At 40.5% G+C, this 15,272-nt stretch overlaps 1 protein-coding gene across 4 annotated transcripts in view; it reads right to left on the reverse strand.

The window, feature by feature from the left end:
- Rhbdd1 (rhomboid domain containing 1) overlaps positions 1–3,001 on the reverse strand; it is a 107,757-nt gene extending 104,756 nt beyond the window's left edge. Inside the window, exon 1 of one of the 4 annotated variants that reach the window (XM_040753227.1) lies at positions 2,891–2,998. The gene's annotated coding sequence lies outside the window, so the exon portion shown is untranslated. Of the gene's footprint in view, positions 1–2,886 lie in introns of all 4 variants that reach the window. The other 3 variants (XM_040753226.1, XM_040753222.1, XM_040753224.1) reach the window with 3 other exon arrangements.
- Between the last annotated feature and the right edge of the window lie 12,271 nt (positions 3,002–15,272).

Raw genomic sequence — 15,272 nt, forward strand, 5'->3', positions numbered from 1 at the left:
ACAATAATTTTAATGTATGTATCCATATAAGTGTATAGATTATTTATTTTTATATCTTGGTCTTTACCCTCATATAATACACTACAAAGTAAACAAAAGTATGGCCTACTATGAATGCCTATAAGTATATTCCATGTACATACATTCATAGCTGTGCAAAAACATGAAGAAAGCATAAAGACTTTGTACTTTTATTTTAAAAAAGGTAGAACACACCAGTATTCTAGGTAAAGCATACATATTGAAAAATATCAATTATTTCATGGTTAATAACAATTTTATGCATTTATTTGCAGAGGCATCATCTTCTATAACATCATATGGCAGATCTGTCTGTACCCAAAGAAATCAGTTAAAGAATAATCAGGTAGTTTGACGTTAATTATCTCTAATCTTCTGGAAATTGTGAAAACAGTGTCTAGAAATCACTCATTATGAAATAACTAATGTTTTTCTACCAAACTAAGCTGTAACTTTCTGCAAGTGTTTCCTCTCTCACACAATGTCATGAAATCTTGACTCTCACTTCAGCATCTTCATCACTTCGAAAGAGCAGTGGCCAGGAAGTAAAATGACCTCGTGTGTAAAACATGACTAGGAAATAAACGGGGCAGTCAGAATTGAATTGATAGTCATTTCTTCCCCTTTCAACAAGAGACATCACCTAACCTATCTATAAAACACAGTAACAAATAATAGTTAACACACTATCGCATTTAACTTAGGAGCTGCAGGTGCTGCTATGACTCCCCCTTTACAGGGAGAGAAATTAAAACTGGAAAGATGCTAATTTGTCTATAGGGTGTAATCAATGCACAGGGGAGGCAGGATTCAGGATTCAAGTAGGGTTGGTCTGACTCAGAACCGCAGTTACACATCTTCACTAGGAGTCTTTGAAAAACAATTGTATCCTGACAGGACAGTATCAGGATGGTAAGATTAACTATTACTGATAGCAACTGGTATCACAAGCAGCATATTTACTTGAAAATTTACTCCCCACGGTTTCCCCAACTCTCAGCATGACTTGAGTACCAGTGCTGTCCAGGCAAAGCCAGGTGTTACACAGACCACAGTCACTGATACTTCTCAACACTGTACCAAGCCTAGGCTCTAGGGCAGCAGCTTCAAACCCTCAATGATTCTTTGTATCCCTAGGAGGATCCTTGGAAATAGGAAGAGTTTTTAGGAAAATGCTACATGTAGCAATTTGAAGAAAATGAGCAGGGTGAGAGCATGTCTAACTTAACTATGATCCTTCAAATAAGTGGACAGCACGCCTCTTTGCTGTGATAAAGCTGTACAACATATGAGGACAAAAGATAAGGACAGGAACATCACCAGCTTTGGCTTTGGGGTGCTAGACCCTCCTCTACTCCTCTTTTCAACTCTTTTCTGGCCTTTACCGAATGCTGGGCCAAATAAAAAAATGTTAAATTATCACCATTCTATCTGTCCATCTTCTAAAATTCTACAGTGTAAATAATACTAGTATCAGTACCTACTGCTGTAACTTTCTGGGTTTGTTTTGATTTTTTGCATAGGGTTCCATTACGGATTGCAGGCTGGCCTCCAACTTGTGATTTCTCCTGCCTCAGCCTCCAGAGCACTGGAATTACAGGTGAGTCACCACATCTAGCCAAAAAGTTGTCCTGTGTCTACATTTTCACTATTCAGAACGTGACTAGGATAAAAGAAGAATCCTCTATGCAGTAGTCACAATCTCCATGAACTCAGACTATCTAACCCTACAATTTGTCCTTCCTCCACAACTTACAGGTTTTCTTCATCCGGGTCTAGTAACTTACTAATGTATGACTTTTGAGTAGCATAACATTAATGCTTTAGCGCGAGTCACTTGTTTTCACATGGAATGCATAGCACTATGAAGTCACAGTTAAGTGATGTCAGTTTCAAACGTCTGTACTCTACAACTACTTTTTATGGTTATGCTATTCGTTAAACATAGCACCCAGAAGTACTGGAATGGACCAGAAGGCATGCTCAAAGGGCTATGACACGAAAGTCTCTATTGCCAACAATTTCCCAGAAGATGCTGATAATGGGGCAGCTCCGGCAGCAAGGCATGACTCTTTGTGGATCATCTGCTCTCCTGGAATGAGTCACAACAGACTGGAAGCAGAATCGTTAACAGAAGCAGAAAGAAGGTAAAGGAGGTTAGGACTTTAGAACAAAAAGTAAAGAAGGATGAGAACTAGACACCCCACACATAACAAAAATGTGGGTGCCACGAACCTACTAAAAGACACTTTAAGACAGCCTGACAACTGAGTCTTAACTGCAATAACTAGATATTAGCCGCTTAAAAAAAAAAAACAATTGATGCCTATTTTGGAACAACAGAAAAGCAGACGCTACGAGTTTTTTGTGGGGGGGGGGCAGAAAAAGAGATGGGTCCTACATCGTGGAACAGCTTTTCACAAGATAGTATGGGTCTGTGTTTGGAGACAGAAGCAGCGGTCCCCTCAACCACCTGCCAGTGCTAGCTCCGTGGCTGATGCAATTTCGCCTCAAACTTCCTGATATCAGAGGAACGCATCAAAAGCTCAACGGGAAGCCACGACCTCTTCTATTACCCCGAGAAAGTGATCCGGGTGAGACTGGACCGTGCCGCCGTTTCCCCGCGCGCCCCAAGCCTGAGGGGGGTGAGAAGACCCACACCAGCCCAGCCCTCTCCCACCTCCCGGCCTGTCCCAAAGCAGCGCTTCCGCCCGGCGGACCCTAGCCCCAAAGCAGCGCTTCCGCCCGGACTGCGCCAGCCCGGATCTCAGCCCCTGCCTCTCCATCTGCGGTTCGGGAAAGCCGCGGACACATGCCGCACAAAAGCGACGCCACAAACTCAACCGAACAGATGCGGAAACTCACTCACTCAAGACCCGCCTGCGTCCTCACTTAGTCTCGCGTACGCGCGTCACCACGCTCGGACTCCGAATACCGAGGCTCCACTTCCCGCACGGACGCCGATTCCGGAAGCTCCACTTCCGGCAGCCGGGGGGGGGACGCGCCGCTGCTCGCGCATGCTCAGTGCCACAGGCGGCCTTTCTCAGGCTCCTCTGGCTGATGCATTGGGCTCCTCCAGCTCAGCCCTCAGTCTCCCTTCACCGCCATGAGCGACTAGAGACCACGCACAGAGCACAATAGCCCCGCCTGTGGCTATATCCTCAAGTTGGAGAAAGTTCCTTCCTGCCCCAGTGCAGCCTGTGAAGTGGACAGGGAGACACTGCCTGCTCCTCGTGGGCCTTGAGAGAGCTGCTTACCCCAGAAAGTAGGGCAGCGAAACAAGGCCATGGAGTACTTTTCAGTCCCCAAGCGCAGATCCGAGGCTGCATGGATTTGCCTGCTTCCTGCCTTAAGGGGTTGAAGTAGACCGTAGATGAGTCTTTGATCAGAGGATGCAATTTCCCTTTCTGCTTCTAGCGTGGAACCAGTTGCGTGGACAGTGTAGGAGTCAGCTTCCGCTAAAGGCAGTGCTGCGTTAATTCCATACAAGTAAACAGCCTTTGGCGTAATCGGAGGAACGTTCCACTTTTCAGGGCATGAGTCAGGTGCAGGTAGCCCTTTGTTGACTTACGAAAGGTTTTAGCAGCAGTGGGATTAAAACTTTCTGGGGCACAAAAGCTTAATCTTCTATCATTATATAATAGAACCCTTCCTAGAAATGTTTATCTTAGAGATGGAATTTAGGTGGAAATCTGGCTCATTTGTAGGAGATATGTTTGAGACATTCAAATGGTAAAATTATTAATATCTCCGGGGACGAATTCTTTTTGGTTTTTGGAGACAGGGTTTCTCTGGGGCTTTGGAGGCTGTCCTGGAACTAGCTCTTGTAGACCAGGCTGGTCTCAAACTCAGAGAGATCCTCCTGCCTCTGCCTCCCAAGTGCTGAGATTAAAGGTGTGTGCCCCCACCGCCCGGCCAGGGATGAATTCTTGAATATTATAATTTAACCCTTTTAACGTAAAAGAGTATGTTGGTCCAAGGCTGACAATGAAAAATTGCATTCTTGGATTCGGAAACCCACGTGAATACGGGGAAGTAAATTTCACATAGAAATATATTTCCTTAGAAAAAATAAGCACAATGTCTCAAATGGAGGGGACTCCCTATTGTTCCTTCTGATAATCATAATGTATCCATTGTATTAATATACTCCTATTCTCTGTCACCCTCAATATTTTTCTATACTTACATTGTTTGTGCCGTTATCATGTCATTAAATGCAGAAGTGACTTTAAAAGAGCCACAAATCAAGTTTCCAGTCAGTAATACCCCCAGCCCCCCCCAAAAGCAATTGTAGATAGGACTTGGGAGTATACTTAGGAGCAGGGTGTGGTGGTGCACACCAATAATTGCAACAGTTTGAAGGTAGAGACAGATGAGTTTGAGGTCAGCCTTAGCTACTTAAGTTTAAGGCCAGCTTAGATTATATGAATCACTGTCTGAACAGTAACAAAAAGTAAGTAAAAACAGTTTTATCCTATTTTTAAATATAAGTAAAATGTTTCATTGGCATTTAGGAGTACAGAGATTTTTTTTTTAATGACTTTGCCATACATGGTGGCAAATACCTGTAATCTCAGCACTTGGGAAAGTGAACGCAAGAGTATCTGGAGTTCAGGACACCCACCCTGCTGCATTGCAAGTTTGAGTCTACCCTGAACCACGTGTCTCAGAGTGAAGATCTTTCACCTGTGTGAAATGATTTGTTGAGCAGTCTAGACTTAAGTTCTAGGCAAGATGAGCCTACTGTTTCATGCTGGAATCAATTGTAACTTGAAAGGTGTCACCTGGGTAGTAATTTCCTAGCCTACACTTTAATAGTAGAATTTTTACAAGTAAACAAGGCTTAAAAATACTAATCAATGCCAGAATAAGACCTATAACATTAATAAAAGCATACAGTTGTTACATTACCTTGTAAAATAATGATTTTTAAGAGCTCAAAAGTATTTTAATTGTCAGATAACAATATGCATATTCCATTTAATATGACATATATTTACAGTCTAAGAGGTAGTTTGAATTGTATCTAAGCCTTGATGGACAAACAATTCTTAGAATTATCTATTTGACACAAACTAATGTTCCTAAAGTGTGATACATTGAAATGGGAATTGACTCAAACTAGTGTTCCCAAAGTGTGATACTTACATTGAAATGGGAGCTGGCTTTTACCTCCTTTGTCAGTTCACAGTCAGGTGGGAAATAGCACGAGGACAGACAGATATCCCCACCTTCCAGAATCCAGCCTGAGGGTAAAACGATGCCAGGCACCAAAAATTGGATTACCATATAAAGGAGGCATTTTGTTTTTATCTCTTACTGCTTCTAATGAATCAAATATATTGTGCCCAAAACTGTTTGAAATGATAGGTAATTAAGGTGATTAAAGAATGGATATCGTCCTTCTTAGGAAACGGGTTGCAAAATTAAATGATTCAACTAGGAATTATAACAGGACGATATTAGATCCTGTGTTATAAGACTGTCAGTACTTAACAGCAGAGTATACACACAGAGAGTAACCCTAAGACACTTATAATGGCCACAGAAAATAGACTTTAAGGAAATTAATGTTTTGTAGGGCAAAAAGATTTCACTGTGGTAAGACAGCCAACACATTAAGATGATTCAAGAACTGTAAATGCCCATGTACCCAACGGTATCATTGGTAAAATTGGGAGTTTAGGGTGTAGTCCAATGATAGAGTGCCTGCCTAACAGCTGCAAAAAGGGGAGAGGATAGAATGGAGTGGCAGACAACAAAAGTCTGATATTTCAATACTCTCGATAATGGGCAGGAAATGAGACCAAAAACCATTAAGTATATAGAAACCATAAAAAACACTTAACACAAATGGTGAGTGCTGACCACTTTACTCAATAACAGCAGAATTTATACTCATTTTAAAGTGTCTTTTCTCCTGGATAGCCCCATATGGCAGGTCATAAAACAGGTGTGAATAAATTTAAAATGAATGGGATCATACAGGTTATCCTCTCTGGTAACAATGAAATTAAATTAGCAATACACAAATACCCAATAGAAATATATTGGGAAATTAAAATACTCAATGACTAAAAGGCAAAGAAAAATTAGTAGTTTTACCTGAACAAAAAGAAAACATTGAAATGTCCCAGTTCCATTTAAAACCATTATCTGAAAGACACTGCCTTAAAGCACTGCCCTGGGAAAGTGTTAAGAGAGGCTTTTTCTTTTGCTAGCCACTTTGGTTTATCCACCGCCAGTCGCCTGGGCTCTCCCGCGCCAGCCTGGTTCTAGAGCCGCATGAGTCCCAAATAAACACACAGGAGGCTATATTCATTATGAAGCTGTTGGCCTTGCTTGTCTCTTACTGGCTAGCTCTGCCTTAAGTAATTACCCCATAATTGTTAATTTAAGTATGTTTCTTACCGGAGAATAGTTCCCGGCGTCCTACCCCCATGGCGACACATGTCGAACTCTCTTGTGTTTCCCCTTCCCAGAATCCTCCTCGACTCCTAGTCCCTCCTATCTAGGTTTTCTATTGGCCAGACAGTACTTTATTGACAAATGCACAGGCAAATAACAGGACTTCCCCAACATCTCCTCTTTTCTGTTTAAACAAAAGAAAGGTCTTAATTTTAACATAGTCAAATTGTATATGACAGAACAGTTATCAAGTAAGAACAGTTACAATATTTTAGCAAGATTTAAAGAAAATATCATCCATCCCATCCTTGTGAGTCCAAAGTCCTATATGTAGCTTATCTTTTATCATAACTAAGGAAAACTATAATTATAACTATCTGTCTTCAACTCCATCAAAGACCACAGAAGGATAATATATAAACACTAGGATTGACAGAGACATCTTACTGCCTGGACAGTCACCCGAAGTTCCTCTGTAACGTTGGGGCATCCATCTTCAGCCCATAGCCCTCAATGTGTCTGGAACACTTCTCAGCAAAGCAGGAAATTTCAAACTGTCCATCTGCGTTGGCAGTCTGTCAGTCATTTTTCTTGTCCTGCAGAAAGTCTTGTAGACTCTTCATGAAGCAGGAACCCTGTAAGACTGAGTTCAGTAGTCACTTTCCTGTGGGTCCTGCATGTCCAGATGATACAACAACAGTCAAACAATCTAGGCAAGAGCAGTTTCTTGCCCAAATGGCTAATCTTGCCATGTTGAAAGCAAACTTTATAACGAGTTTCTTCGATGCCCATTTTCCTCTCAGACGTAATTGGTGCTGCCAGGAGCAGACATTTCTCATTGTCAAGACAAACCCTAAACCATTTTAAATGCCATGTTCTGAAGGTCTTTGAGAGGTTTGAAGACTGTCCATCTCAAATATATTTCTGTATATCTAGAAACCTAACTTACCTAACTATAAATTCCATTATAAGTAACTATCTATAGTCTGTATTCAATTATGTATTATGTTTTAAAAGAACAGTATAAGCACAATACTTGATCAAGAGGAGAAATATAAGCATCACAAAATTAACCTTGAATTTGTATCCATAAATGAAAAACAATACCCATACCATAATTCCCCTTTTTACCATTAAAAAAAAGGTCGGCTGTGATCATTAGCCAATTATAAACAATCCCATTTAAATGAAAACAAAGATTTATAAACAAGATGGGAATTAGGACATCGTTCATTCCAAACTGCTTCCTGCTGGAAGGGGGGCGCTGTTCACACCATGGGGATCATGACAAAACTCAGAAACCTGTATAAGTCCGTATTTTCGGGGTCTGTAAAGCTGCATCATCTTAGCTGTTTCAGTTGTTGGAACACCTGGTCCACTGCTTCCGGGGGTCTTGGTTCGTCAAACCACAGAAGTCTGGAAGAAATCCTCAGCTTTTTATGTTCTGTGGAAACATAAATTAAAACTCCTTTTCCAAGTAACATATCCTTATACTTAAATCTTGAAGTCAAGGCATTTTGAAAAGATAGAAGTTGGATTAATTTAGCAGCATTTATAATCAAGTGTATTTTAGTAGCAGTTCCTTCCTGAGTAATCAAAAAACTGAAAAACACAATAGCGTACAGTATCCAGACTCTCTGTGTATTTTCCATCTTTACGTGGCTTATTTATTTATCTATTATTACTTTATTTTACTTTTATTTATTTTTCTTTGAGACAGGGTTTCTCTTTTGAAATCCGCCTGCCTCTGCCTCTGGAGTAAATCCTACCGGTGTGCGCCAACACAACGCCGGCTTTTGTATTTATATACCACTTTGCCGTTTCATTTTCTCTCTCAATCTCACGTATATTTTTAAACACACTGTAAACCTTTAGAGATTTTCTTCATCCAAATCTGACTTTACTGTAAATCTTTATGTTTTTCTGACCACGTGTCTTATCTGTAAAACCGTGGCTGTTTTAAACTGCCGTTTCAAGATGGCAGGCGTAAGCGTGACTCCAGCTTACCGCCTCAGTCCATGCTGACATCCAGCAAAAGCTGCCACTTCCAGCTGTACGTACACCCCTTTCAATCGGTAGCAGATTCTCTTAAAACAACCTTGCCGTTTTTTTTTTCCTTTTTATGCTGAGTCAGGAAGACTCCGGTAAACGAGCCACGTGAATCTCGGCTTGTCGATAGCAAAACAGAGCACACCTGAGAAAAATGCTGCTACCAATAATCTGTGTTTCTCTCCGTTCTTCTGTTTCTAAAATTCCTTTAAATCTTTTGTTATTTTTCGTGGAAATTCATGATCCCACTCCTGACACCATTCTGTTAAGAGAGGCTTTTTCTTTTGCTAGCCGCTTTGGTTTATCCCCTCAAAACTACTTCCTGCTGAGATGGGACGATGATAATCTCATGGGGACCTGTGAAAAGAAAATGTTAGTATAACAAAATCTCAGTAGATCAGACAGTCTCAGTATGGCAGGAGATGCTTGATTGAAGTTCCTGACTAGGGTTCTAGTGTTGATTGAAGCTCTTATCTTGAAGCTCTGGTCAGATTGTAGAAGATGTGCTGTTTCAGTTTCTTGGTCCGGAGATGTGTAGAGTGATGTAGTTTCAAGCCAGTTTCAGGATAGTGCTTGTCAGGTGGAGTCAATGATGTGGGGCAGTTCAGATGCCTCCAGTCGAATCAGGTGAAGTCAAGGAAGTGGATCCTTATTCTCTTTCAGAAGCAGTTGAAGATTGCTGTCAGGAAATCCCTTGTTTTCTGGAAAACTCAAACATTAATGTTAACAAAGAAATATTTTAACTTTCATATGTATGCATACAGAAGAGGTGACAATAGGGAAGATGGAAAACCTGGAGGAAATTAGACTGTTCAGAAAAAGAAATCCATAGATAACAGTCCCTCATTTTATTTCTTCTGTCTTATATCAATGGCTCTTTGATATCATACAGAAATTCTGAATCGTATTTAAATAATATGCTTGAGTTTAGAGTAGGAGAGCCAATCCAACTCCAAAGCCAGCTTCAATTAAATGAATGGTAACTGAGGTATGTGAAGAAATAAAGATAAAAGGGTACTATGAAAAAACAATATAGAGAGATTTAGACTTTGATACCACACAGTGAGATACTATTTGTTTGATGGTCCTCAGGGTAGCTATTCATTCTTCTACAGGAATCCATAAGTCCAGTATTCTTTGCTGAGTTTACCTGTGAAGACAAAAACAAAACACTTCTCTTTCCTTTTAGGAGGTCACTTTACCCATGGTGGACTATGAATTTGTAGATGGGCTGTTATCTTCCTCCTACTGAGATGTTTTCTGTTCTGATCGAATTTTAATTAATTTTGATGGAACCCAAACCTTTTCTTCTCCTGTGGAAACAAAAGCATAACCCCTTCCCCAACGTAACACATATCCTGGTTTCCAGACTGAGGTCATAACATCCTTAAAATACACCGGTTGGTTCAGTTCAGAAGTCTTCTCTGTAGTCCAGTGTCTTTCTGCTGCAGTTTGTCCTTTTTCATCAGCATTAAGAAAATTCAACGTTAGTAAAGCATTGTGTAACCTGTGTTTAGGTGTCTTTGTTTTCCCTGGCTGTTTATGAAGCATCTCTTTTAAGGTTCGGTTAGATCTTTCAATTATTGCTTGTCCTGTGGGATTGTAAGGTATACCAGTTACATGTTTTATATTATAATATTTGAAGAATTGTTCCAATTTACTGGAGACATATGCTGGACCATTGTCAGTTTTTATTGTTTTAGGTATACCCATAACAGCCATTACCTCTAAGAGGTGTGTAATAACAGAGTCAGCTTTTTCAGAGCTGAGGGCAGTAGCCCATTGGAAGCCTGAGTACGTGTCTATAGTATGGTGTACATATTTCAAACTGCCAAATTCTGGGAAGTGAAATACATCCATTTGCAAAAGTTCATTTCTGTGAACACCTTTAGGATTACAACCTGCTGGTAATGGAGTTTGATTGTACAATGAGCAACTGGGACAATTTCTTACTATTTCTTTGGCTTGTTGCCAGGTGATAGAAAAATCCTTCTTTAAACCTTTGCTGTTAACATGGTGTTTCTTATGAAATTCTGAAGCTTCCAACACATTACCTACTAATAAACGATCAATTTCATCATTGCCTTGTGCCAGAGGACCTGGCAGACCTGTATGGGATCTGATGTGTGTTATATATATAGGATGAGTCCTGTTTCTGATGATTTTCTGCAATTGTAAAAACAATGAGGTTAATTCTGTATTATCAGGAACAAATTCTGCAGTCTCAATGTGCAGGACAACTCTTTCTGCATACTGAGAATCCGTGACTATATTGAGAGGCTCTGTAAAGTCTTTAAGTACCATGAGAATGGCATATAACTCTGCCTTTTGTACAGAGTTGTAAGGGCTTTGAACTACTTTACTTATTTTTCCTGATTTATACCCTGCTTTACCTGATTTGTTTGCATCCGTGTAGAAGGTAAGAACTCCAGAAATAGGTGTTTGCCTCACCATATGTGGAAGAGTCCAAATTGTTTTCTTTATGAATTTGATTCTCTCTGTTTTGGGATAGTTATTACTAATACTTCCCAAAAAGTCACTGCAAGCAATTTGCCAATACTCATTATCCTTCCATAAGGAGGAAATTTCCTCATTCGTTAAAGGTACAATAATTTCAGCTGGGTCTTTCCCAGTCAGTTGACGAAGCCTTAATTTACCTTTTAATATCAAATCTGAGACCTTTTCTATATAGGTTTTCAATTTTTTATTTTGTTTATGTGGCAGAAATACCCATTCTAGAATGATGTCGTCCCTCTGCATTAATATTCCTGAGGGGTATTCTCTAGATGGTAAAATAACCAGAATACAGTCCAGATTTGGATCCGCACGGTCCACATGTGTTATGTGAAGCTTTTTCTTTGCTAGCCGCTTTGGTTTATCCCCCGCCAGTCGCCTGGGCTCTGCTGCGCCAGCCTGGTTCTAGAGCCGCATCAGTCCCAAATAAACACACAGGAGGCTATATTCATCATGAAGCTGTTGCCCTTGCTTGTCTCTTACTGGCTAGCTCTGCTTTAAGTAATTACCCCATAATTGTTAATCTAAGTATGTCTCTTACCGGAGAATAGTTCTGGGCTCCTACCCCCATGGCGGTTACATGTTGACTCTCTTGTGTTTCCCCTTCCCAGAATCCTCCTTGACTCCTAGTCCCTCCTATCTAGGTTTTCTATTGGCCAGACAGTACTTTATTGACAAATGCACAGGCAAATAACAGGACTTCCCCAACACACATGTGCTTCTAATATTCTCTTTTCTACCCATTCTAATTCTTTTTCAGCCTCAGCTGATAGTACTTGTGGGCTGTTTAGGTCTTTATCTCCTTTTAAAGCCATTTTCAGGTGTTTTAAATCATGCCCTTCTACACCAATAATCGTCTGTAATTGAGAGATTTCTCCTAATAGTTTTTGAAGATCATTAAGAGTCCGGTAACGAACTCTTCTGATCTGTACTTTCCGTGGTCTAATTTTCTGAGCATCTATTTTATAACCTAAATAGTTAATAGAATCTCCTCTTTGTATTTTTTCTGGGGCAATTTGTAATCCCCAACGAGACAAAATTTCCTTTACTGCCTCAAACATCTTTTCCAAAGTATCCTTATTTAAATCAGACAATAATATGTCATCCATATAATGATATATTAACGAATGTGGAAATTTTTTACGAATTATTTCTAGAGGTTTATTCACAAAATATTTACACAAAGTTGGACTGTTTAACATACCTTGAGGTAGTACCTTCCACTGGAATCTCTGTACCGGACGGGAATTATTATAGGTAGGTACCGTGAAGGCGAACTTTTCTCTGTCGTTTTCTTGTAGCGGTATGGTGAAGAAACAATCTTTTAAGTCTATAACTATAATTGGCCAATCCTTAGGAATTAGAGAAGGTAACGGCATCCCAGGTTGTAGAGACCCCATAGGCTGAATTACCTTGTTGATGGCTCTAAGATCAGTAACCATTCTCCACTTACCCGACTTCTTCTTGACAACAAAAACAGGCGAATTCTATGCACTAGTTGATTCCTCAATATGTCCAGCATCTAGCTGTTCCTGAACTAACTTCTCCAAAGCCTCTAACTTCTCAGATGTCATAGGCCATTGACCCACCCAGACGGGTTCATCTGTCAGCCATTTTAATGGTAGAGCTTTCGGTTGCTCTGTAGGTTTGGCACTAGCATCTTGCTGACACCAAACTGTAGGCTAAATGGATGCTGTAACGATACGCGACACACAATTACTGACAGTAAAGCTAAGTATTTAATGTAGAAAATTACTCACAAGATACCAAACCCAGAGGAGCCAAAACGTTCTCAGCTAGCGGCCGGACCGGAAGCCGAACTCCAGGAAAAGAGAGCGAGACTTCCTGTGCGCTGTCTTTTATGCCTTCCCCCGTAACGCCCCCTAGCCATGCCCAAAAGTGGGCCTGGCTAGTGACGTAGTCCGCCTACGTACGTATACATCTTTACGTCCAGCCGTATACGTCTTTGGTCCTGCCTAAAGTGGGTGTGGTTAGTGGTGTGGTAAACCGCCCTTTTATTACCTCATCTGTATGCGCCTCTAGTAAGTCACATGTTTAATGGCGGCATAGACTTAGTAAGTCACATGTTTAATGGCGGCATAGACTTCCTCCTACAGGAAAGGGTCTCAATATTTCAATATTTTGTCTTTAAGATGGAATTAAAAAAGAGACTGGTATTGAGGTGCAGACTTCAAGGTAAGATCAGAAAAACAAAGCAGCAAGTCACTAGCTCTTACTTCTACCTCAGCTCAGACCAAAGCTACAATCCTCAAATTGCTCCTAACTTCACTCCTCCTCAGATTCACTCCTATCTTTTATATCTCTCTGGTGCTGGGATTGAAGGCATGAGCTCTGTCAGACTGATTCCGTCTCTTAACTCTGGGTGGTCTTGATCTCAGAGAGATCCATCTGCCTTTGTCTCCTGAGTCCTGGAATTGAAGGTGTGTATCACCACTGCCTGATCTCTCTAGCTTGAGACTGACTTTGCTTTCTGAATCCTCAGACAAGCTTTAATAAATCATAAATAATATATCACCACACATGAGGGAAAGTTGAGGGGGAGTTCCTTGCAGGTTTCAGAAGAATGAGTGAGTTCCACATCACGTGTTAATGAGTGATCCATAATGTGTGCTTGTAGTCAGGCTCCCACTCATTCACAGATGACAGAGGAGGGTGGGAGGGTCTTGCATTTTGAGGAAGGAATATATGACCTTGATGCTGAGGAAGAAACACCCATTTAGTTAAACATGAATCCTTCCTATGGAGGTGTTACTGATAGCCTGGGGACTGTACCCCACCTAGGAGGGTGGAAAGAGATAGGGACGCAAAGGGGCTTCCCTGAAGAGTTTCTAGTCTGCATTCTAACATCAAAGTAGTGAACAGTGGGGTCTCGTCCTATCTTTATGAATAACACTTCAACTCATAATAGACAAGTAAGAATTTGTATTATTTTAAAATCTACCCACAAAGAAAAGCCCACATTCAAGTGAAGTAACTATTGGATTTGATCAAACATTTAAGGGAAAAATGATAAAAATCGCTGTGTAAGCTTGAGAAAATAGAAGATCAGCTCTCATTCTATGAGGCAATTACCCTGATACAATGATAGAGTACATATCTTTAAAAAGCTACAGATAATATCCTTCATATGCATATAAAATCCCAAAGCAATATTATTAGCAAAACATATCCAGTGCTACATATATCTGAAAATCAGTGTAGATACAAGTTTGATTTTACTTTTAAAAAATCAATGTAAAATATTAATAGTTTAAGAAGCTAAAAAGAGCTGAGAAACATGCAGATGATGGAGGTCAGGGTTTGTGAATTTTAGAGGAAAATTGTAGAATACCCGAAAGAGTCTATTAGTACTCTGTGTGTGTGTGTGTGTGTGTGTGTGTGTGTGTGTTAGAATTATGAATCTATGGAAGTAAAATATTTGTGAAAGTAAAACATTTGTTTTATTGGGATAATGGATGCTGCTTTAACTGGGACTGAAAAAAATCAGCTGTGATTAATAAAAGTCTAGCATCATAGAGGTGAAATCTTCTGAGTTCCTCCCAGTCAGCACATGGTGGCCATGGTCCACGCAAGTCAAGGCTACATACATCTCAAGCTACCAGTTGAACTCAGTAATGTGTAAGAGTCTCCCACATACGGATGTTTTAGGCATAGGAGGCCACTGAGTTTGACTGAGACCTAGCACCATACAGGGTCACGTTCCTGAAGAAATACAGGATGAGCCATTGGTGAAGATGTAGCCTCAGTTGTCATGGAGATTCTAGGATACTGTAGATCCTAGGACCATCAAAGCCATTACCCAGTGAGGTGGAAGCAGCTTGAGTCTAGTGAATAAACAGTACATGCTGAGGATTGCAGACATGGAAATTTGGAACTGCCCAAGTCTGTTCTGAGTCCTGGAAGTCAGACACTGAACCTCAAGATTTGGAGCTACACTGTTATACTTTGGTTTTGTTCATGTGTGACTAGTTTTACACCTTGGGTCTTGCCTTTTCGAGTAAGAATTATGTAACTTAATTTTATTTTACAGGATCCCACAGTTAAAAGATTTTGATTTTTAAAGAGGCATTGAAATTTTGTTTTGTCTTTTGAGACAAGGCTTCTCTGTGTAACAGCCCTAGCTGTCTTGGAACCAGCTCCATAGACCAAACTGGCCTCGAACTCACAGAGACCTGTCTGCCTTTGCCTCCCGAGTGCTTGGATCAAAGGCATGTGCCACCAGCACCCAGCTTGAAACATTAAACTTTTAAAGCAAT

This window comes from Mesocricetus auratus, unplaced genomic scaffold (genome assembly GCF_017639785.1).
Source record: "Mesocricetus auratus isolate SY011 unplaced genomic scaffold, BCM_Maur_2.0 Super-Scaffold_100010, whole genome shotgun sequence".
Lineage (NCBI taxonomy): Eukaryota > Metazoa > Chordata > Mammalia > Rodentia > Cricetidae > Mesocricetus > Mesocricetus auratus.